Source organism: Sus scrofa, chromosome 7 (assembly GCF_000003025.6).
Source record: "Sus scrofa isolate TJ Tabasco breed Duroc chromosome 7, Sscrofa11.1, whole genome shotgun sequence".
Taxonomy (NCBI): Eukaryota; Metazoa; Chordata; class Mammalia; order Artiodactyla; family Suidae; genus Sus; species Sus scrofa.
In genome coordinates this window covers 96,696,407-96,721,007 of record NC_010449.5, presented here as the reverse complement: position 1 = coordinate 96,721,007, position 24,601 = coordinate 96,696,407, and the positions used below count along the sequence as shown (strand labels likewise).

Below are 24,601 nucleotides of genomic sequence, written 5' to 3'. Positions count from 1 at the left end.
TCTGTGACCTACACCACAGCTCATGGCAGTGCCAGATCCTTAACCCACTGAGTGAGCCCAGGGTTTGATCCCACATCCTCATGGATCCTAGATAGGTTTGTTAACCTCCGAGCCATGAAGGGAACTCCCACACACATCTGTTTTATTATTAATTTTGTTATGTATTTTTTAGTTCTAGAATTTCCATTTTATTATTTTTCATTTGTTTTTATAGATTCCAGTTCTCTGGTAAAATTCTCATCTTACTATCTGTTTTCCTGAACATGCTAATTACAGTTATTTTAAAGCCTCTTTTTTTTTTGGGGGGGGGGAGGGGCTGCACCCACAGCATATGGAGGTTCCCAGGCTAGGGGTCGAAACAGAGCTGTAGCAGCTGGCCTAAGCCACATCCATAGCAATGCAGGATCTGAGTGCATATGCAACCTACACCACAGCTTACAGCAACACCAGATCCTTAATCTGCTGAGCAAGGCCAGGGATTGAACCCAGTCCTCATGGATGCTGGTTGGGTTCGTTAACCACTGAGCCACGATGAGAACTCCTAAAGCCTCTTTGTAATAATTATAATGTCTTGACCCCCTTTTGGTCTTTTTCTATTGTCTGCTTTTTCTCTTGGCTTTCAGTCATTTGGTCTTATCTCCTAGCATTCCTGGTAATTTTGAAAATGAACGTCAAACACCGTGTATGAGAAATTACAGGGGCTCTTGGTGATGATAGTGTTCTCTAGAGAGGATTTAATTTTCTTCTCTTGGTAAAGTAGGAACAGACGACCTTGATTCGATACAGGCTTGAGATGACTTGAGGCTTTGTTTTAGGCTTCTTAAGGGCTGTTTTAAATCCAGTTTCCCCTTAGTCCAAGAGTGCTGTCCTTCAGAGGTATCAAATAGAATCCCGGGATGTTTGCCAAGGCTTCTACATCTTGGCAGGCCCTAAAATGTAATTTTTCTTTGCTTAGCATTGTGAGACTACCAGAAGTTCTACTTATGTTTTTTGCTTTAAAATAGACACTTTGCTTGGTTTTTGGCCACTTGCCCCCACACGGGTTAGGATTCAGTAAATACCCTGAGAGCAAAAGCAGTATAGGATGTTCAGACTCACTTTTTTTCTGGGTTGCCTTTTCTTTGGAATCATAGCCCCTCAAATCCTGCCTCTCTTCTTAAGCCCTGAACTCTGATTTCTGCCTCTGCAGCCCTGTAAGAATGCTGAAAGCTCTAGTCCAGTGCTAGTTGCTTCAGGAGGGAATAGTAGTGGAGAATATTAGACTTAACTCTGTATTTCCTTTTTCACTAATATTTTGGCTTCTCACATCCTGGCTGCCTTCTTCTTCTTTTTTTTTTTTAAATCCAGTTTTTATAGTTTTTCTTGCCAAGAGCATTGGTCTGATATAATTTACTCTATAATAATTTGTTGTGGTTATCTCTACTTATTATTAAATCGTTTATTAAATATTTTAATAATAAAGCAATATTATAAACAATTTTAAGCATATAATAATCATTGCAATGCTCTTGACATGTGAAGATCCTGCTTTAATGCAGCTTATATTCCCATAGGGAGGAAAGATACTAAGAACACACTTGTGATAAACAGTAGAGGAGAGAGTGTTATGAGTTTATTATAAAGATTTAGATGAAGGGGATGATCAAGGATGGCTACTCTGAGGAAGTGATATTTGGGCAGGAGCTCTGAAGGGTGAATAGAATTAACTTAGGGAAAAGTAAGAGGTTGTTAGAACTATGAATTAGAAAACTTGAGTTAAAAAGAAGCATGAGAGATTTAAGCCATCAAAGAAAGCCAGTATGGTTGGTTCTCAGTACATAATTTATTGAGTGAATGAAGATATGTTCTCTCTTTCAAATCACAGTGTTTTTTACAAACTACATTTAAAAAAACCATTCTAGAATAAGCAGCAGCACTTTGATGTTTTTGTCTAATATAGGAAGAGAAAATATTAGTCTTTTGAGACATGTTTTTAGATACGATTTAGAAAGCTGGACTGTTCCTTGTTGAAATATAGTTGTCATACATTATTATATTAGCTTCAGATATACTACATAGTGTTTTTTTAATTTTTTTTTTTTGTATATGTAAAGCTGTATGAGATGTTTGTATATTTTGGAGATTAATCCCTTGTTGGTTGCTTTCTTTTGGTCTGTTTTAGAAATCAATATCAGGAGCTCCCTTGGTGGCTCAGTGGTTAACAAACCCAACTGGTATCCATGAGGTTGCAGGTTCGATCTCTGGCCTCACTCAGTGGGTTAAGGATCCAGTTTGCCGTGAGCTGTGGTGAAGTACTCAGGCGCGAGGCTCAAATCCTTCATTGCTGTGACTGTGGTATAGGCCGGCAGCTGTAGCTCAAATTCAACCCCTAGCCTGGGAACTTCCATATGCCTTGGATGTGGCCCTAAAAAGACAAAAAAAAAAAAAAAAGTATCATACCCTAGGTCAACTAGATTTTTTCCTGTGTTTTATAGTTTAGCATTTTACATTTAGATCTCTGATCCATTTTGAATTAATTTTTGTGAAGATTGTAAATTCTGTATCAATTTTTTTTGTGGATGTCCAGTTGTTCCAGAATCATTTGTTAAAAAGACTATCTTTTCTCCATTATAGTGCCTTTGTTCTTTTGTCAAAGATCAGTTGACTATATTTATGTGGGTCTATTTGGGGGCTTTAAATCTTAGAATGAGTTTCTCAATATGCACAAAATAACTTGCTGGGATTTTGATTGGAATCGCTTTTTTTTTTTTTTTTTTTTTCTTTTTAGGACTGCACTTGCAGCATATGGAGGTTCCCAGGCTAGGGGTCTAATCAGAGCTACAGTTTAGTTGCTTATTAGTTTTAGGACTTTTTTGGTGATTCTTTCGGATTTTCTTCATAGATGATTCTGTCATCTGTGAACAAAGACAGTTTTATTTTGTCCTTCTTAAACTGTATACCTTTTGTTTCCTTTTCTTGTCTTTTTCCATTAATGAAGATTTCCTAGTTAATGGTGTTTACTAGGAGTGGTGATATGGTGTTAAAAAGAAGTGGTGAGGGGAGACACCTTACCATGTTCTTGATTTTATCAGGAAGCTTTCTAGTTTTTCATAGTTAAGTAAGATGTTAGCTGTAGATTTTTATAGCTATTCCTTATTAAGTTGAGGAAGTTCCTCTCTATTCCTACTTTGCTGAGTTTTTATCATGAATGAGTCTTGGATTTTGCCATATGCCTTTTGTATATCTCTTGATATGAACATGTGATTTTTCTTTTTAATCTGTTAATGTAATAGATTACATTAAATGATTTCCAAATCTTGAATCAGCCTTGCATACCTGAGATAAAGCTCACTTGGTTATGGTATATAATTCTTTTTATACACTGTTGGATTTGATTTGCTAGTATTTCTAGACACATTTTTCTTATTGATAGTTTCATTGGATCTCTCTTCATGGCATGCTGATGAAGTATTCAGTTAAAGCTTTGAAAAATAGTCTATATATTGGATGACAGCATTTAAGTCAAAAATTTTTTTTCCCCGCTATAGGTCGAATTAGTTAAATCTAGCAAGATAGAATTTAAATTTTTTTTTGTCTTTTTAGAGCTATACTTGTGGCATATGGAGGTTCCCAGGTTAGGGATTGAATTGGAGCTGCAGCTGCAGCTGCAGGCCTATCCTACACTACATACACAGCAATGGCAGATTCAACCCTCATCTGTGACCTGCAGTGCAGCTTGTAGCAATGCCAAATCCTTTAACCCACTGAGTGAGGCCAGGGATCAAACCTGCATCCTCATGGATACCAGTTGGGCTCTTAACCCACTCGAGCTAGGACAGGAACTCCAAGATTTTTTTCTTTTTCTTTTTTTTTTTAGCCATTCCCTTAAATAGAACCTGCGCCACAGCAGCAATGCAAGCTGTAGCAGTGACAACGCCGGATCCTTAACCCACTGAGCCATAGAACTCCTATGTAAAGACTTTTTGAGAGTCACTTTAACGTGCACAGTTAATGGCAAAACTGCATGTTTTTTTAGTCCCAGCTCTGTCACTTAGAAGCTTTGTAATCCTGAACAGGTCATTTGACCTCTCCATGTATCAGTTTCTTCATTGATAAAAGGAAGGTACTGATGGTACTTATTACATAAGGTGGTTATAATGTATAAAAGAAGTAATACATGTAAGTCATTTTTTTTTTTTTTTTTTTTGTCTTTTTAGGGCCACACCCACAGTATATGGAGGTTCCCAGGTGGCTATGGGTTGAATCAGAGCTGTAGTTGCCAGCCTTTGCCACAGCCATAGCAACTCGGGATCCAAGCCCCATTGGGGACCTACACCACAGCTCGTGGCAATGCCAGATCCTTACCACTGAGCAAGGCCAGGGCTGGAACCCACGTCCTCATGAATACTAGTGGGGTTTGTTAACCACTGAGCCTCAACGGGAACTCCTACATAAGTCATTTAAAACAGTAGCTGGCACATATTACGAGCTGATTAACTGTTACCTGTTATTATTATAAAGTTATGTACTTTGGTTCAAACAAACTCCTTTGTTTAGGATTTGAGTGCTGTAATTTGCACAACAGAGAAGGATTAGGTGTCTTAGTCTTTTACTGATTATAAAATAGGGGAGTGATAGTGGTACTTGGATAGGATAAAAATCAATGTAGTTTAAAGGTCTAAAAGAATGGTTAATGGCCCTGATACTGCCTCTACCAATTTCCCATTAAAATCATTTGAAGAAAAATAAAATCTTAATATTTCTGTTTTTGAGACTGATAGGAAAGCCCTTTGCCAGAATCTAAGAGAAATGTGTAATTACTTACAAAGTAGAGGGTCTAGATAGAGAAAAACCAACCTAAGTTTTCTAGATTTTGGCTACAATTCAATGAAAGAAGAAAGATAAATGTTTCATGACTTTTTTCTGATAGTCTGTCCCTAGACCTGTAGACAAAGCGTTGGCACCAGCTGGAAATTTAGGCTGCTCTTTCTCTCTCCTAGTGACTTTCAAAACTTAATTATTTATGTAAAAGGAAGCTTTTCGGTGAGACCTAAACTAAACACTTTATCTAATACTGCAAACTGTGTTCCTTCTCCATGACCCTTTTACTTCTGAACCCTTTTATCTTGATGAATTTTTTCTGTAACTTTTATCTTTTAACTAACTATATGTTTTATTTAGGTGTATAGTTTGTCTCTCCCACATCTAGAATTTTAAGTCTCATGAATGAAAGCTTTTTTTACTGAAGCGCCTAGACAGTACCTGGGACAACGTAGAAACTCGGTAAATGTTTGCTGAATGAGTTGAATGAACAAAATCTCAAGCTGAAACCCAATAAATTATACTAATAAAAGCATAGCAGCTTTAATTCAAGTCAGGTCAGGGACTGGGAGTTCTGCCCTCTCCACCCTGTGGCATCTCTCTAAGTGGCATAGTTTGAAAACTGTTTTACAAGTAATGATCTATGAGGTTGCTGGACTAGAGTTTGCCCATTTCATTTTATTCTTTTTTCTATTTCTAGAAATAGTAATTCCCAGAAAACATCTGGGCCTCGGTGGGAGTGGTGGTAGATACATATACTTGGCTTCTGAAAGGCTCCTTTCTTATGGGAAATACGCTTTTAAACTATAATGCTATCTTACAACCAACCGTTGGTTCAGAGAGAATGCAGAGTACCACTGCATATGCCATCAATTCAGGATATGAGAAAACATTGTCATGCTAATGTTTTAGATACTAAACAAGACAAAATCAGCAAATAAAGATAAATAAAGATGAGCTAAAACCCTAAAATATAAATAGAAACAAATGAACTTAACTGTGATTCAAATGAATAATGTAAACATATTGAAGGGGGAAAGATAAGTAACCCAGGTAACATTTGAGCAGAGTACACTTTCAAACTCAATATAAAAAGTACTGTAAACAAATACATATAACAAACACTAGTTAGTAGACTGTTTTTTGTAATGTTATGAATTGGCAATTTTGAAACTATTTTCTATTTTAGGATTGAACAAATAACTGTATTGAGGATAATGGGAGCAAGGTTCTTCATTGTTGGAGAAGGGAGTTTTATATAAATATATACAGAAGAGATGAGTTGAATAAACCCTATGATGTTTGGAGGTTAGGAACTCATGGTTGTTTATAGGGTTTTTGTTTTTCATGTTGTTGTTGTTGTTGTTGTTTTTTTTTTCATTTTATGGCTGCACCTGCACATATGGAAATTCCTGGGCCGGGGGTTGAATCTGAGCTGCAGCTGGAGCCTGCGCCACAGCCATGGCAAGACAGGATCCAAGCCACATCTGCAGCCTGTGCCACAGCTTATGGCAATGCCAGATCTTTAACCCCCTGAGCCAGGCCAGGGACTGAACCCACATCCTTACAGAGATGTCAGGTCCATACCCCACTGAGCCACAACAGAAACTCCCAAACTCATGGTTTTTAATATTTACTTAAAGATAGAGAAGCATACATGTATGCATGTATATGCTTACATATATTTCTCTTAGAGACATGTGTGTGTGTGTGTGTATATATACATGTATGTGTGTATGTATTTACAGCTTTGTTTGCTAACAGAAGCTGTTATAATGAACACACCTAACTTCAATATGTTGGTTCTTAAACCATTCTCCACTTGGAGGAAACCAGAGTTCCTTGGAGAAATGTCTGATCCCAGGAAAAACTAGACAGGGAAAAGTATAAGAAGAGCTAGAATGTATTATTGTTTTAGAAAGTAAGAAGTTTGTCAAAGAATGATGGGATATGTCAAAACAAACAAGAACCAGTTTAGAGAAGCAGCCACTGGCCAAATGCATAATGATAGTTATAGATTATAACCTCTTGAAAAAATAGAAACCGTACAAATATAAGTATGTGAAGGAATAAATTACCAAGCTGGGGAGAGGGGAAGGTTCTTCCTTAAAATTACAAATTAGTGTAGAAGTGTTGAAATTAGAAAATGATCTCTTTGGAGTTCCCATTGTGGCTCAGTGGAAATGAATCTGACTAATATCCATGACTGATATCCTAACCTTGCTTAGTGGGATAAGGATCCTGTGTTGCTGTGAGCTGTGGTGTAGGTTGAAGATTTGGCTCTCATACTGCATTGCTGTGGCTGTGGTATAGGCCAGCGGCTACAGCTGATTTGACCCCTACCCACCACGGAACCTACATATGCCATGGTGTGGCCCTAAAAGAAAAAAGAAGGTAATCTTTTTGGAACAATAAAAATAGTGCTTTTAGGAGTTTTCTTGTTGCTCAGTGGCTTAAGGATTTGGCATTGTCATTGCAGCCACTCAGGTCGCTTCAATGGTGTGGGTTTGATCCGTGGCCCAGGAACTTCTTCATGCCACAGATGTGGCTAAAAAAGAAAAAATAAAATTTTTTAAATAGTACTTTGACACAAAAATGATCTGCAGGTGCCAAAACTATTGGATGAAAGTTTGATGAGGAATATGCTATTTACATATTCTCATGGTAGTTCCTAACAAGATGTTCACTTATTACAAAGAGGAAGACAGTAACTTTACAATGGAGAAACTTGGCAGATACTCCTCATCCAAGTGATGAAAGTTGACATCACTGGTAATAGACCCACTCAGCCTCTTGCAGCTTTTGATATGATGTATTGAGATTACTTTGTGACATTCATACAAAAATGCATCTCCTGAATTTAAACGTGAGAGACTATCAGACAAACCTAAATTGAAGAACATTTTAAAAAATAACTGGTCTGTATTCTTTTAAAATATCGGTCTTAAAAGACATAGAGTGCGAAACTGTTCCAGATGTTCGATTCTAAAAAGACATTACTGCTAAATGCAGTGCATTCTTCTGAATTGGATTCTGGAGTGGGGAAATCAGTAGCTTTAAAGCACATTTTAAAAGCAGTTAATGATATTTGAATGTGGACTGTAATTATATAATAGAAATTTTAACATTGATACAACACCAATTTGGTTAGCTCTACTGTACTTAATCTAAGTGAATTTCTATATTCCTAGGAAAATACATGGAAATATCGAGGGCTAAGTGGTACAGTGTCCGCCACTCACTCTCACATGGTTCAGAAAAAAATGTATTAGGAAGAGAGAGAATGACAAAACAAAAGGGGTAAAATGTAAATAATTAGTGGTATTTGTAATTTTTTTAACATAAAATTTTACCTGATAATTCCTCAATTAAAGTTTTTTCATATATTTGAGTTGTGATTGAACCAACTTGACATTACTGAATTTATAAAACTCATTAAAAAGGACAAAAAATTATTCTCATCATTTAAAGAAAGTAGAGCAGTGATGGAAATGCCAGTCAAGTAGAAAAACTCCAAATTGTTAAGATACAGAGGTACCTGCTTTTTTCTTGTTTGGATTTCTGTCAAGGTTAGCAATCTTAAGCACCTCATGTCTTTGTTCTTTTCCTTAAACATTTATAAAATAGGTACTTTAAGGATTTCCTGAACATTCCCTAAAAAACGAATAGGTTTTCTTTTCAAAGGTTCTTTGGGAGTTCCCGATGTGGAGCAATGGAATCAGCAGCTTCCCAGTCTGTTCAGTCAGTCAGTTCAGTCAGTTCAGTCAGTTCAAGCCCGGCACAGTGGGTTAAGGATCTGGCAATGCCGCAGATGCTCCTGGCTGGGAGCTCCATATGCCAAGGGGTGACCTGGGGGGAAAAGTGCTTTGTAAAAATTAGATTGCCTTTGTTCCAGACAGATAATGTTACAAATTTATGAAGAAAATTTGAAGCTATTTTTGCAATTATTTTTTTAAAGGGAATATTTTGAGGGGTGGGAGTTTTTATATTAAATCTTTTGAGCTACAGTGAACACACATTTTAATAATTATTTTTATGTAACATGTCCTTTTAATAATAATATAGGAGTTTCTGTCGTGGCTCAGTGGTAATGAACTCAGCTAGAATCCATGAGGATGCGGGTTTGATCCCTGGCCTTGCTCAGTGGGTTAAGGATCCGGTGTTGCCATGATCTGTGTTATAGGTTGCAGACATGGCCCAGATGCTACATTGCTGTGGCTGTGGTGTAGGCCGGCAGCTACAGCTCGGATTTGACCCTTACCCTGGGAGGTGCGCCCTAAAAAGACAAAAAATAATAGTAATTATTAATATAATCCATACTATTAGACTGATGACATTCATAAAAACTCACCTTGGTGATAGTATTAATGAGCTGTATAACAAAATTGTCCTGTAAGATTTTTGTATAATTCCTGTTTTTCCTTTTTTAAAAAGATTTTTGTATTGTATTGCTAAAATCACCTCCTTCAGAGAAATCTAACCTTATCACAAATAAATATATTATGGTAAATGCAGGTGTTGATAGAAATCTGGTTATTTACTGTAAAATTATTTTATTGAGGAGTTCCCGTTGTGGCACAGTGGTTAACGAATCCGACTAGGAACCATGAGATGGCAAGTTCCATCCCTGCCCTTGCTCAGTGGGTTAAGGATCCAGCATTGCCGTGAGCTGTGGTGTAGGTCGCAGACGCGGCTCGGATCCCGCGTTGCTGTGGCTCTGGCGTAGGCCAGTGGCTACAGCTCCGATTTGACCCCTAGCCTGGGAACCTCCATATACCACAGGAGCGGCCCTAGAAAAGGCAAAAAGACCAAAAAAAAAGAAATAAAATTATTTTATTGAGATTCTAAAGACAGCAGTAATGACACTTTAACTTGTTTTTAACTAGTAAAATGCCAGGTATAAATGGACACAATCACTCTTTATTGGTAACAGTAGTTTTACCCTACTTTGGTGACATGTATATTTCTTTATGTTTTTCTCTTACAAAAATTCCTTCTGGAGCTCCCACTGTGGCACAGCAGGATTGGCTGTATCTTGGGAGCACTAGGATGTGGTTTCAATCCTGGCCCGGCATAGTTGAATAAGGATCCAGCATTGTTTTAGCTTGGGTCAGGACTGTGGTTCAGATCTGATCCCTGGCCTGGGAACTCCATATGCTGCGGGGTGGCCAAAAATGGGGAAAAAAAAAATTCCTTCCTACCAGTGCCAGGAATCACTTTTCCTTGAAATAGCTCTTCCTGTTTTGGGCCCCTTGAATACTACTAATCTTAGAAAGGATATGTGTGGAATGGGATTTGTGGGGGTTGTTGTCAACAAACAACTTTATCTTACCTGTTTGGCTCGCTTTCTGTACATATAGTTCTTCATTTTTCAGAGATCCAGTAATTTACCTCTAGGCATTTGACTTCTATCCAGGGAAGTTATTTATTATGAATTAGAGGAGATTGTGGTTCTCTGTTAGTATGTGGCTCTTATAGTAGCTCTGATGACTTGGAGTGGTCATCCTCATGTCACTGTAATGTTTCCTGGGGGAAATTGTGAACCTTCTCTTTTTACTTTGTGTACCTGGTTTTGTTTGGATTTACCATATATCAATGTAATGTAGCAATACTTATGTTACTAACAACAATTTTGTGAGATGTTTATTATTCTCATTTTACAGATGAGGAAACTGAGGCTTGGTGAAGTTACGAAACTTGTCCAAAGTCACACAGCTTGTAAAGGGCACAGCCAAGATTCAGAGCCAGGTCTGTCCAACTTCAAAACTCTTAATCACGGCCATGAGACTTTGAAATAGCTGTGAAGTATCAACCTATGTTAAATTGTATTGATATTGATATTGCTTAACTGTTATTTCTCTTACTGATAAATTACTTAATGGTGAGTTTTTTCATCCATAATAATTGCATGTATCTTTTAAATATTATGAAAAGAAGTATAATATACTAATTGAGGGTCTGGGCTCTGGAGACAGCTACTTGGGCATGAATCCCTAAGGTTCTCTACTTAGTTGTGTGACGTTGGAAAGTAACTCAGCTTTTCTGTACCTCAATTTTCCTATCTGTAAAATGGTGATAATATTATTGTCCACCTGAGAGGGTTGTTGTGAAGATAAATGCTTTAATGTCTACAAAGCGTCTATAACAGTGCCAGATACACAGTAAACTTTTTTTTTTTTTTAATTTTTATTTTATTTTTTTGTCTTTTTGAGGGCTGCACTCACGGAGGTTCCCAGGCTAGGGGTCTAATCGGAGCTGTAGCCCCTGGCCTACGCTACAGCCACAACAACGCCAAATCCAAGCTGCATCTGCAACCTACACCACAGCTCACAGCAATGTTGAATCCTTAACCCACTGATCGGGGCCAGGAATCGAACGCACAACCTCATAGTTCCTAGTCAGATTCGTTTTTGCTGCTCCACGACGGGAACTCCCACAGTAAACATTCAGTAAATGTTACCTCTTAGTGTGATCATTTCCTAGCCACCAGTAAAGCAGATGATCATTACTTCTAATTCACTATTAGGAAATTTGGATAAAGCAAAGTTTAAGCAGTAATATATCACGAAACTTAAGTAAATCAAAATTAAATTTGAGTAAGTTAGACCTAAAGAAAATCATACATTTGATCAAGTTTAGGTCTCTTGTAAAGCAGACTGGACAACTGCTTATAGGTCTTACATATACAAGGGTATTATATGTATAAGGATGACACATAGGTCCACTGGAGGTACCCTTTGAGCCCAATATGATTATTGTATTAGAAATGTGTTTCGTCTGTTTTCCTCTTGTAAGTAGAATTTGTATTCAGAATAAGTTTTTACATTTTTAGGTGACTTTTAAGGAATATTTGCTTTTGGCAGTATTCATAGCTGATTATCAAGAACGAAAACATACATAAAATGTTGGCAATATTTCATCACTTGCAGGAGTGGTTATTAGAATTTACATTATGGTGAATGTGGAATCTGATTGACCTTTGAACTCATGGGACCATAGCACATTTAACGAGAAATCAGCCACGTACTGATCATGTTCTCTTCATTCATACTTGTTCATTGTAGCTGTCAACATTCTGAAGTACCATAACAACTCTTGCTACAATTTTTTTTTTTTTTTTTTTTTGGTCTTTTTAGGGCCACACATGTGGCATATGGAAGATACCAGGTTAGGGATCGAATCAGAGCTGTAGCTGCTGGCCTACACAGCCACAGCAACGCAGGATCCAAGCTGTGTCTGCAACTAACACCACAGCTCACAGTAATGCCGGGTCCTTAACCCACTGAGTGAGGCCAGGGATCGAACCTGCATCCTTATGGATGCTAGTCAGATTTGTTTCTGCTGAGCCATGACAGAAACTCCTATTGCTGCAATTTAGTTAAAGTACATTACCTATAATTAGTGCCTAATAAGTTCATACAAATTGAAAAAATATCCATAAAAGGGAGTAATTTGGGTTAAGTTACATAAAAAAACTCAAAAGCTATTATTAAAAAGCAGGATTTATACGAGCCCAAGATCTCAGTAGCTTTTAATCTACATGTGCATTTAATTTATTTTCTTTATTTTATGCTATTGAGCCTTTCTGTCCTTGAACATGATGTGTCTAGTTCTAGTTATCTAGATATTTAGATATTTAAAAATATCTTTCAGGAGTTCCTGTCTTGATGCAGTGGTTAATGAATCCGACTAGGAGCCATGAGGTTGCGGGTTTGATCCCTGGCCTTGCTCAGTGGGTTGAGGATCCGGCGTTGCCGTGAGCTGTGGCATAGGTTGCAGACACGGCTCAGATCCCGTAACAACAGCTCCGATTGGACCCCTAGCCTGGGAACCTCCATATGCCAGGAGTGCGGCCCTAGAAAAGGCAAAAAGACAAAAAAATAATCTGTCAGTAAAGTTTCTTTTTTTCCATAAAGTTCTTTCAAATCTCTTAATTATTAGATACATTATTTCATGTTACTATTGTAAGTAGTATATTTTCTCATTTTTTATTGGCTGATACAAGTTTCTTGGTATGTAGATCTGTTTAGCCTACCTTACTAAAGTATGATGATTGCAACTGTGTCTTCCTTTCCAGTGCTTACACTTTCTTTTTCTTGCTTTACTATGCTAGTTAGGACCTCAAATGTAGTGTTCAATACAGTGTTAATAGTGGACATTCTTTTTTTCTTTTTTCTTTTGTGGCTGCCCCGTGGCATATGGAGCTCCTGGGCCAGGGATCAGATCTGACCCCATGCCACAGCTGCTGCAACGCTGAATCCTTTAGCCCACTGTACCAGGCCAGGGATTGAACTTTTGTCCTGGCGCTGAAGAACCACTGCCAATCCTGTTGTGCCACAGCAGGAATTCCAATAGTGGACATTCTTATATTGCACTTAGTTTTTACAATGACATGCTCCTGATGTTTCACCATTAATAATAATGTTTGCTATAGATATTTGATAGATATTCCGAGGTTTAAATACTTTTCTCTTGTTCTTTGGCTAAGATTTTGTATGTGTGTGAAAAATAAGTATTGAATTTTATCAGATGCTTTTCTTACCTTTATGAAGATGATCGTATGGTTGTCCTCCCTTATTCTGTTAATGTGGTGAATGACATTTATTGATTTTCTAAAGTTGAATCACCCTTGCATTGCTGGAATGAACCCAACTTAATCCTGATGGTCTTTTAAAAATTACATAGTTGGGTTTAATTTATTACTATTTTATTTAGAAGTTTTGCATGTGTTCACAGATGAAATTGGTCCTTAAATTTTATTTCTTATAGTTTGTCCTTAATTTTAGTATCCTGATTATGCCAACCCCAGGAGTATGAGTGGAGAACAATCCCCCCCTCTCCCTGAAGGGATTTACATAAGACTGGACTAATGTACCTTTTGAAAGTTTAGTTGAACTTCGGTTTGACTGTCTTTGCCTTATTTTGGCAGGGGGGAGAGGTGTGAGCCTAGTATTTTGTAAGGAAACATGTATTCAATTTTCTAAATAGTTTTATTGAGGATTTCTGTTTCTAGTTAATTCAGTTTACAGAAGGTTTTTTTTTTTTTTTTCCATTTTTTAGGAATCCATCCATTTTGTCTGAATTTTTTAAGTATTTGGCATAAAATTGTTTAAAATATTTTTTGTTGTCTTTTAAATTTCTGCTTTCTAAGTATTTAATCTCTTTTATTGCTGCTATTTTTGTACCTTCCCTTTTTTCCTTTATCAGTCTTGCTAGAGGTTTTATCTATTTTCTTAGTCTTATCAAAAAACCAGTGCTTGACTTTGATTTTCTATATTATATGTTTTAAATTTCATTAATTTATGACCTTTCTCCTTTCTTCATTTTTAAGGGAAAAGTAGACTCTAATATAAAGACACTGGGGTCTCTCCCAGTTTCCAAGGACAGGATTTCATTAGGCCTTAAGAACAGCTGGAACCAGAGGTTATAATACTACTAGCACCTTACTTCTTTCTCTTTCCTTTATTAATCTATTTCTTTCTCTTTTGCTGTCAATTGGCTTTTTTCTTTTTTTTCCTAATGGCTGCACCTGTGGCATATTTAAATTCCCAGCCTAGCATCAAGTTGGAACTGCAGCTTTCAGTGACGCCAGATCCCCAAACCATTGATCGAGGCCAGGGATCAAACCCTCATCCCTCACAGACAGTATGTAGGATTCTTAACCTGCTGAGCCTCAATAGTAACTCCATCAAATGGCTTTTCTAACTCTTCAGTTTATATGGTGAAAATGAGCCTGATATTTGATGTCAATTCCAATTTGGTATGTTCTTGATTCCTTTAGGGATTTCGGATTTTTCCATCTGGGTTACCTTCTTTCTTTTCTTTTCTTTTTCTTTGTCTTTTTAGGGCCGCACCTGCAGCATCTGGGGGTTCCCAGGCTAGGGGTCTAATTGGAGCTATAGCTACTGGCCTTCTTCGCCACAGCCACAGAAAAGCCAGATCTGAGCCACATCGGCGACCTACACCACAGCCCATGGCAACGCTGGATCCTTAACCCACTGAGCGAGGCCGGGAATCAAACCCACAACTTGATGGTTCCTAGTCAGATTCATTTCTGCTGCACCACGACGGGAACTATGCCCCTTCTTTCTTTTGAAACTATTTTTCTTTAGCATTTTTTTAAAATAGGATTTTATGTTGTAAAATTTTTGTCTGAAAGAGTCTTTATTGTCCTCATTCTTTTTTTTCCCCCTTTGGCCTTACTCACTGAATGCCAAAGTTCCCAGGCCAGGGATCGAACTGGTGCCACGGCAGTGACAATGCCAGATCCTTAAAACACTGAGCCACCAGGAAACTCCATCATCCTCATTCTTGATAGATATTTCATTAGGTATGCAATTGTGGGGTAGCAGTTATTTTTGTAGCCATTGGAAGAAATAATTCCACTCTCTTCTGGTTTCTGTTGTTGCTATTGATAAATCAGCTGCCAAATAATTAAGTGAATCTGCCCCCCCCCCCTTTTTACACCTGGCTGCTTTTGAGCTCTGTTTTTTAGTTTTTTGTCTTTTCATATGTTGTACCTAGGTATAAATTTGTTTTTATTTATCCTTTTAAATGTGAACTGCTATTGTCCCTGGAAAAAATATTTTTGTGTATTCTTTGAGGCCTAAGAAGGAAATGCTTTTCTTTTGCTTCAAGAAGATTTACCATTGATTTTTTTTTTCTCATTTTTTTTGGCCACATATGTAAGTTCCCAGGCCGTGGATTGAGTCCGAGCTGCATCTATGATCTACACTATAGCTGGGGCAATGCCAGATCCTTAACCCACTGCTGGGAATCGAACTGGCAGCACCACAGAGACAAGCTGTATCATTAACCCAGTGGACCACAGTGGGAACTCTACCTTTGCTTTTTTTCCCCAGATACTACAGTTTGGTGACTAAATTCATACTTTGAGGTTTTGGACTACCCAAATGAAGTGAGTTTCAGTTGCAGTTATGTGTGTGGGCTTACTTGTCTTTACAGTCTTTTAGGAATCCTTGTTCTCTTCTGCAATAGGAAGGCAGATTTCTTTGTAGTCCTTTGGAGATCCCATGTGGGAATGCGTAGACTGGGTTTACTTCTGGTTTACTCTTTTCCTGAGGATAAAACTTTTAGTGGGGGTTCCAGCTTTATGAAGAAAGGGTCTTCTAATAGATTTTTTCCATGTTGGGTAGGTCTTGGACTTTGACTTCTGTTCTTTGCCAGGATATAGTCAAACCCGTAACAATAAAATTAGGCAGATGTCTACAGGACAAAAACAGTTTTTTCATGCCACTTATCTCTTTTGAGTTTGTGCTTTCTCATAGATTTTGTACTGGTTATTTCTTTACTATCTTGTAAGCTCTTCGGTGTTTTAATATTTTTTGAAATAAAATTTTATCCATCACTTTTACTTGTTTTCAGTGAGAGAATTGGATGAATTTTCTAGCCTAATATGTTACTGGAAGTGGTATTTTATTCTAATTTTTTTTGGCTTTTTTGTATTTCTGATTCCTTCAGATAGATGTTTAATTCACTGATTATTAGCCTTGTTTTCTTTTCTTTTTTTGTCTTTTTGCCGTTTTCTAGGGCCACTCCCACGGCATATGGAGGTTCCCAGGCTAGGGGTCTACTTGGAGCTGTAGCCGTCAGCCTACACCACAGCCGAAGCAACTGAGGATCCGAGCTGTGTCTGTGACCTACACCACAGCTCACAGCAGCACCAGATCCTTGACAGACTGAGCAAAGCCAGGGATCGAACCCACAACCTCATGGTTCCTAGTCAGATTCATTAACTTCTCTGTGCCACGACAGGAACTCCTTTGTTTTCTTTTTTTAAATTAAAATTGATTTACAGTGTTCCATCGAGTTCTCTTGTGCAACAAAGTGCCCCAATCACACACATTTCCCTGTGCTGTACATAGTCATGTTTTCTAATATAAGTGTTTAAAACTATATATTTGTAAGTGGCTCATGAGGTTTGAAATGGAATATTTTAATTATTAACTACAGATATTTAACATTCTTTTTTTTAATGTATATTATTTTCCATCATGGTCTATCCCAGTAGATTGGATATAGTTCCCTGTGCTATACAAAGGACCATATTGTCTATCCATTCTAAATGTAATTACTTTAGATACTTAAGATTTTTAATTTGCTGTTATGCTTTTCATAAGCTTGTCTCTTTAAGCCATTACCTAGGATCCACAAGTCAATTAGGAGTTTTAAAATACATGGATTTTAAAAGCTTTATCTTTTTGTAATATTTAACTCACCTTAAAAAAAAGGGGGGGAGGAGAGTTCCTATTGTGGTTCAGCGGTAACAAACCTGACTAGTATCTATGAGGATGTGGGTTCAATCGCTGACCTCACTCAGTGGGTTAAGGATCTGGTGTTGCTGTGAGCTGTGGTATAGGTCACAGATGCAGCTCTGATCTGGCACTGCTGTGGCTGTGGTGTAGGCTGGCACCTGTGGCTACGATTCAGCCCCTAGCCTGGGAACTTATATATGCCTCGGATGCAGCCCTAAAAAGACCAAAAAACAAAAATAAAAAATTGCAAAGGATTTTCAGTTTGTTTTATAAAGTATGAGTCAACTATGCTGTATATAAGAGAGACACAAGGTGATTTAGAAAAGCTAAAAATAAAGAGATGGGCAGACATGTACAAGGCTAATGGAAACAATAAAAAAGGAAGGGTTGCTCTGGGACCTGTCTTTTCAGTGGCATTTCCCCCCCCTTCCTGATAGCAAATGTAATAAATAACCAATATTCTGTATCATTGAGATGTTTTGAGGAAGTCTCAAATAGAATGATTTTGCCTTAATTGTAGAATGGTAATTTTCTTTTTCTTTCTTCTCCCGCTCCCCCTTCTTTTCCTTTTCTTCTCCCTTCTCCTCTTCCTTTTTCTTCACACTTTTAACATGTCTAAACTGGGTTGTATCTCTCATACTGGGATGCATCTTAGTATTGATGATATTTCATAATCGATGAATGATTATTAACAGTTAATTTTGGCAGCATTTTTTATCTTTTGGAATATGAAATAATGTTATGTCTTGCAATTGATGGTGTCAGCTTTGACGAAATATACATTTTTACATACATAGCATGATTCTTCATTCTACCCCTCTCTCTACTTCAGATGCCCCCCCCCTTTTTTTTTTTTTTTTTGCTATTTCTTGGGCCGCTCCCGTGGCATATGGAGGTTCCCAGGCTAGGGGTCGAATCGGAGCTGTAGCTGTTGGCCTACGCCAGAGCCACAGCAACGCAGGATCCGAGCCGCGTCTGCAGCCTACACCGCAGCTCACGGCAACGCCGGATCGTTAACCCACTGAGCAAGGGCAGGGACCGAACCCGCAACCTCATGGTTCTTAGTCGGATTCGTTAACCACTGCGCCACGACGGGAACTCCCAGATGCCCCTTTTTTTGGTCTCTCCCATCCTATACTTATATCGTTCAAGACCTTAAGGGAGGAAATAATCCTTATTTTCTCCTCCTGGCTCCTCTTCTTCTGGCACCTAGCACAATACTTTGTTGAACACTGGGTTGTATTTAATTAACAATTAAGGGAAATGTGTAGGTATAAGAATCACAGCATAGGCTATAACACATTTATACCCGTGACCAGTTTTTTAGCTTCTTGGTGAGAGGAGATTAATACCTATATTAGTTAATTATATTGATATAATAAAGACTAGAACCCAGTGCTTCCTACATTAAGTTAGAGAATTTTTTGGATGGACGTTTAGTCATCTGATGATGTTTAAGAAAGAGTTTAACCAATGAGAGAAAAAAAAAGTAATTAAAACTATAAAGCATTGTGCAGGGAATGAGACAAGTATTAACAACAATAATTATTGAGGGTGGTGCTTAGAAAGAGAGAAGAAGAACTCATTAATGATGTGACATTTAGGTTGAGACTTGAAGTATGAGTGGAAGATAGAAGTTCTTGAAAGGTCTGAGAGAAAAGCCTTTCGGGCAGAGGGAAACATCAGGCCCAGAGTGGGAAAGAGCTTGCAGTTAACTGAAAGAACAGTAATCGAGGAGAGTGCCACCTCAAGGTGAGAGAGGCAGGCAGGGGCTGTATCTCAATATGCTAACATATACAGTGCATTTGTGAAGTGCTGGCCACTCACTGTTCCAAGCACTTGAACAGTGTGAATTATTATGTTATACTGACTCTCTGAATGTTAAGTTTGGATTTAATTTGAAGATGCATTGGGAAGCCATGAACTATTACTCAGTGCCATGATCCATTTTTAAAGATGACACTGGCCACTTTGTACACAGTTGATTAGAGGGGGACAGTAGAGGAAGTAGAAATAAATACTTGTCAGGAGAAGAAGTCATCTTGGATCATGGTGGACATGAAGAGCAGTGGACAGATTTAAGATATGTTTAGAAGTCTTGTGGTGATGGCTTAGATAAGGGGAGAGGGTTGTGAAGGAAAGGAAAAAGTCAGATCAGAAAGCGTTAAAGAATTGAAGAAATGAGATATATTAGATCTTTTGTGAAGTTATTTGTCAGTAAAAGGGAGCAGAGCAGTTTTTAACCTTATTTCTATAATTTTCCCAGTGGCATTTTCTGTCTCTCTGTCTCTGAAATTCTTGAAACCAAATTATTTTTATTCTAGTCTGCCTCTCCAGATTCCAGCACCTTTTTCTCATCCCACACTTGACAGATGCTTAGAGGAGGAAAGTCAGTTAAAAAGTAGGCTAGCATTCTCAGCATTTCTGCCCTTTTTCATCAAGATGTTCCTTGCTAAATCAGTCCTTGTTATATCAGAGGAAAACCATTTTGTTCTAGAAGTAAAGGTTTAATTCTTGAAGGAACATCATCTCAATAAAATCAGTCTCTATGTATGTCTGATGTGGAGTTAGGGGTGATGGTCATATGTATTTTTTTCTGTTAATTCTTAACATACCTTAAAAGATAAAGATAAGTATAGAAGCCGTAACTTCTTAAAAAATGTTTTATAAATACGTATAGGTTCTGCTTTTGAAGCTACTACCATTGACTGCAATTTTAAGTAGATAGAGTCTTTCCTCGTTTTATGAATCTTTAGTTTTCCGTTTATCTTTAAGGAGTGAATAAAGAAGCCAGTATCAAAACAAAAAAGAGTTTTGTGGTTGAGATGGGTGGGAAGATGAAAATTAGTGAGGTGGAAACCTAAAATTAAGACAGATAACAATCACGAAATGCTGTTTAAATCAGTGGTCCTTAAATTTATGGTAAAAAATCTTTTGAGATCCCAACTGAACTTGAAGAATCTGGCATCAGAACATACACAAACACATGTGCATTCACCATTTGTACATAATCTTAGGTCATTGCTAAATCTGAAGAGCCTGTGGGGTACATAGTGCCCTGATCAAGAATACTTGGCCTCAGTGGTAATCAGGGCTGAGGATTATTATATGGCTGGAGAGCTTGGACATTCAAACTGTGACAGTGTTCTCCTCTAATACCAATCTTTAGGGCAGGCCAGACTCAATTTGTTACTGTTTTTTTAAACCTTTGGTTTCACAGCTGACGAAATAATTTTTAGCTATTGAAAATTATTCTATTCTTAAAATTTTTTTCCTTGGAAATGCCATAGACAGCAGGTTTTTCTGAAATAGGCCATACAGTATTCACGACATCCTAACATATGAAACACACCAATAAAAAAAAAATTGGGAATTCCCGTCGTGGTGCAGTGGAAACAAATCCAACTAGGAACCATGAGGTTGTGGGTTCGATCACTGGTCTTGCTCAGTAGGTCAAGGATCCAGTGTTGCTGTGAACTGTGGTGAAGGTCGCAGGAGGGGCTTGGATCTAGCATTTCTGTGGCTGTGGCGTAGGCCAGCGGCTGCAGCTCCCATTAGACCCCTAGCTAAGCATTTTTTAAAAGTGGAAGTGAAATGTAAACAAATTTCAAATTTACTGACACCTAGGATTATACCTAGGAGCTGAATGAATGTTTCATTTAATAAGTCAGTTTAAAAAAACGAATAAACCCTTTATTTTCTCTACTTCTCCATGACTCTGTTTGTAAGATAACTTTCTTACGAAACTGATCATGAACTTTTTAAGACGAATTTTATTAGTCCTGTAATCTAAGTTACCAGGCATATTTATTTCACTGTTGGTGATGAAGCTATACTTTGTTACGGCTCACTTGACTCAGTGCCTAAGTAGGACACTGAACTAGTGGTAAAACTTAAAAAGTTATAAATTATTTCCTGTTGGGCAAATTATGCCTCTTAGACCAATATTTAAGTCCAGAATTCTTAGGATTCATTGATCTAGTAAGGGATTGACTAGATGACCTACCTTTAAGTCCTTTGGCCATGCTAAGAGTCTAAAATCCCTTATGTTTTTTTTCATTTACTTTTAGCTTGATGAAATAAAAGGATTTTTTTTTCTTCGCTCTAAATTTTAAAGCAAGTTCCATATGGTAAAAAAAGTGAAAATCAAAGAAGGAAAATTCAGGCATTCCCATTGTGACTCCGCGGAAATGGATCTGACTAGGAACCATGAGGTTTCGGGTTCCATCCCCGGCCTCAGGCAGTAGGTTAAGGATCTGGCGTTGCCATGAGCTGTGGTTTAGGTTGCAGATGCAGCTTGGATCTGGCATTGCTGTGGCTTTGGCGTAGGCCGGTGGCTACAGCTCCGATTTGACCCCTAACCTGGGAACCTCCATGTGTGGAGGGCGTGGCCCTAAAAAGCAAAAAAAAAAAAAAAAAAAGAAAGAAAGAAAGAAAAGAAAAGAAAATTCAAAAACAAAATACTTTGGGTGTAATAGTCTCCTTTAATGATAATTTAATATATGATATTTTCAGGTTAGTTTTTTGTTTTTTGTTTTTTTTTGGCCTTTTTGCCATTTCTTGGGCCACTCCTGTGGCATATGGAGGTTCCCAGGCTAAGGGTTGAATTGGAGCTGTAGCTGCCAGCCTACACCAGAGCCACAGCACTGCGGGATCTGAGCCGCATCTGCAACCTACACCGCAGCTCTCGGCAACACCGGATTGTTAACCCACTGAGCAAGGCCAGGGATTGAACTTGCAACGTCATGGATTTGTTAACCACTTCGCCACGACGGGAACTCCAGGTTAGATTTTTAATCATGGAACAAATACATTATTATTTATTATTGGCAGATGGACGATCAATAGGTTTTATATTTCTTGTAACTGTCCCTGTAGAATTCTGAATCAGATATACTCACATTCAACCGTTTGTTCAGAGAGTAGAAAAATAAAAGTGGGAGTTAAAAACAATTTAATTCTGCTATTCCTTCTTCTCAATGTGATGGTACTATGCAGTGTTTTTTGGCCACCCTGCAGCATATGGAGTTCCCGGGCCAGTGATCATATCCAAGCCGAAGCTGCAGCAATGCCAGATGCCTAACCCATTGTGTCAGGGCAGGGATCAAACTCAAGTCCCAGGGCTCCCAAGACACCGCCGATCCTGTTTTGCCACAGTGGGAGCTCCAACTATAAAGCGTTTTTGTGCCTCCCAGAGTATGAGTGTGCTATGTGGTTCTAGTGCTGCATAGGTATTTTTCTCACAGCATAGCTCCTAAACATAAATGAGCTACTTCAGTTGTGTTCAGTTGAAAACAGCAAACTGTTCCATATAGGAAAAAATCCTTGGCTGTGTTGGATTTATTGCAAGGTAGTGTTGTATTGTACTTTTTGGATGATTTAAAGTATTTCCAGTGTGGAGTTCCTGTCTTGGCTCAGTGGTTAACGAATCCGACTAGGAACCATGAGGTTGCGGGTTCGATCCCTGGCCTTGCTCAGTGGGTTAAGGACCCAGTATTGCCGTGAGCTGTGGTGTAGGTTGCAGACGTGACTTGGATCCCGAGTTGCTGTGGCTCCAGAGTATGCCGGCCAGCAGCTACAGCCTGATTGGACCCTTAGCCTGGGAACTTCCCATATGCCATGGGAGCGGCCCTAGAAAATGCAAAAAGACAAAAAGACCAAAAAAAGAAGAAAAAAAAAAAGGTATTCCTAGTGTTCCCTGGTGTCCTAGCAGTTACAGGATCCAGCATTACAGCATTATCACTGCTGTGCCTTGGGTCACTACTGTGGCGCAGGTTTGATCCCTGGCCTGGGAACTTCCTCATGCCATAAGCATGCCAAAAAAAAAAGGTATTTCCAATGTTATTTTGAATTATATGATTTTTGCCTTTAGTGCTGTCTTTAGAATTCAACCCTGTAAGATTAGAGTCTCCTGAAAATAGAAGTTTAGCTAATCTGAGGATATTTGTGAATTTATTATTTTTTTCAGATATTCAGAATGGTATCCCTGGTTTTATATCTTAGTTTATATATTGTTAAATTTGGAGCCAAGTAATACAGTTCTAACAATCAGATTAAATTTATAATTTTTCACTAAGTTGACTTTATTTTTTTTCTTTTTTAAAGGGAAACAATCATAGTGTCAAGTTTCCTGACTGTGTCTTGTCTTACTTCCTATGTATATTAAATATGTACTGTAGTGTTTGGGTTTTTTCCTCCATAGTGAATTTTCTAAAGCCTACCCTGTCTTGCTTAATCTTCTTTGTAATATATACAAGAGGGGCCTAAAGTTAAGGTGAGACTTAAGTTTTGTTAACTAAATGTGATTTTTCTTACCCTTTGTTAAATGTCTCATAATTGTATGTGTGTATTTCTCCATTTCTATCCTGAAAAGATTTTAAGAGTTGATGTATACAAAAGAGTACATGTATCATATGTAGGTTATAGAATATAATGAAATGAAAACTTGTGTATCTTCTCAGCTTAAGAATTAGGGCATTGGGGGAGTTCCCGTCGTGGCGCAGTGGTTAACGAATCCGACTAGGAACCATGAGGTTGCGGGTTCGGTCCCTGCCCTTGCTCAGTGGGTTAACGATCCGGCGTTGCCGTGAGCTGTGGTGTAGGTTGCAGACGCGGCTTGGATCCTGCGTTGCTGTGGCTCTGGCGTAGGCCGGTGGCTACAGCTCCGATTCAGCCCCTAGCCTGGGAACCTCCAAGAAATAGCAACAACAACAACAACAACAACAACAAAAGACAAAAGACAAAAAAAAAAAAAAAGAATTAGGGCATTGGGAATTTCCTTGTGGTTCAGCAGGTTAAGGATCCAGCATTATCACTGCAGTGGCTTGGGTTGCTGCTGTGGTGTGGGTTTGATCCCTGACTGGGGAACTTCCACATGCTGTACATGCAGCCAGGAAAAAAATTTTTTTTAATTAAAGCATTACTCATACTAAGTGAAGTAAGTCAGAAGGAGAAAGACAGATACCATATGATACCACTTATATGTGAAACCTAAAATATGACTCAAATGAACTTATCTGTGAAACAGAGAACAGACATGTGGTTGCCAAGGAGGGGGCAAGGGATGGATTGGAAGTTTGGGGTTAGTCAACAAGGTCCTACTGTATAGCACAGGGAACTATATTCAGTATCCTATGATAAACCCTGATGGAAAAGAATATGTGTGTATATACAACTGAATCACTTTGCTGTATAGTAGAAATTAACATTATAAATCAACTATACTTCAATAAAATAAATTATAAGTAAAATTAGATCATTACTGGAGTTCCTGCTGTGGTGCAATGGGATTGGTGGCATCTCAGGAGCACCAGAACACGGGTTTGATCCTCTGTAGCACAGTGGGTTAAAGGATCCATCGTTGCTGCAGTTTTGTTGTAGGTTGCAGCTGCAGTTCACATCTGATCCCTGGCCCAGGAACTCCATATGCTGTGGGGTAACCAAAAAAGAAAAAAAATTCATTGACCTTCCCACGTGAACCTTTCCCAGTTATGTCCCACTTTCTCTTTCTTTTCTTTTCTTTTCTG

At 38.2% G+C, this 24,601-nt stretch overlaps 1 protein-coding gene across 26 annotated transcripts in view; it reads left to right on the top strand.

Moving 5' to 3' along the window:
* NUMB (NUMB, endocytic adaptor protein) overlaps positions 1-24,601 on the top strand; it is a 174,421-nt gene that overhangs the window by 77,683 nt on the left and 72,137 nt on the right. For 12 of the 26 annotated variants that reach the window (XM_021099478.1, XM_013978319.2, XM_013978316.2 and 9 more), the window contains one exon: positions 10,464-10,548. The exons of 13 other annotated variants lie outside the window; for them this stretch is intronic. The gene's annotated coding sequence lies outside the window, so the exon portion shown is untranslated. Of the gene's footprint in view, positions 1-9,932; positions 10,549-24,601 lie in introns of those variants that run through there. One more of the 26 variants, XM_003482284.4, reaches the window with a different exon arrangement.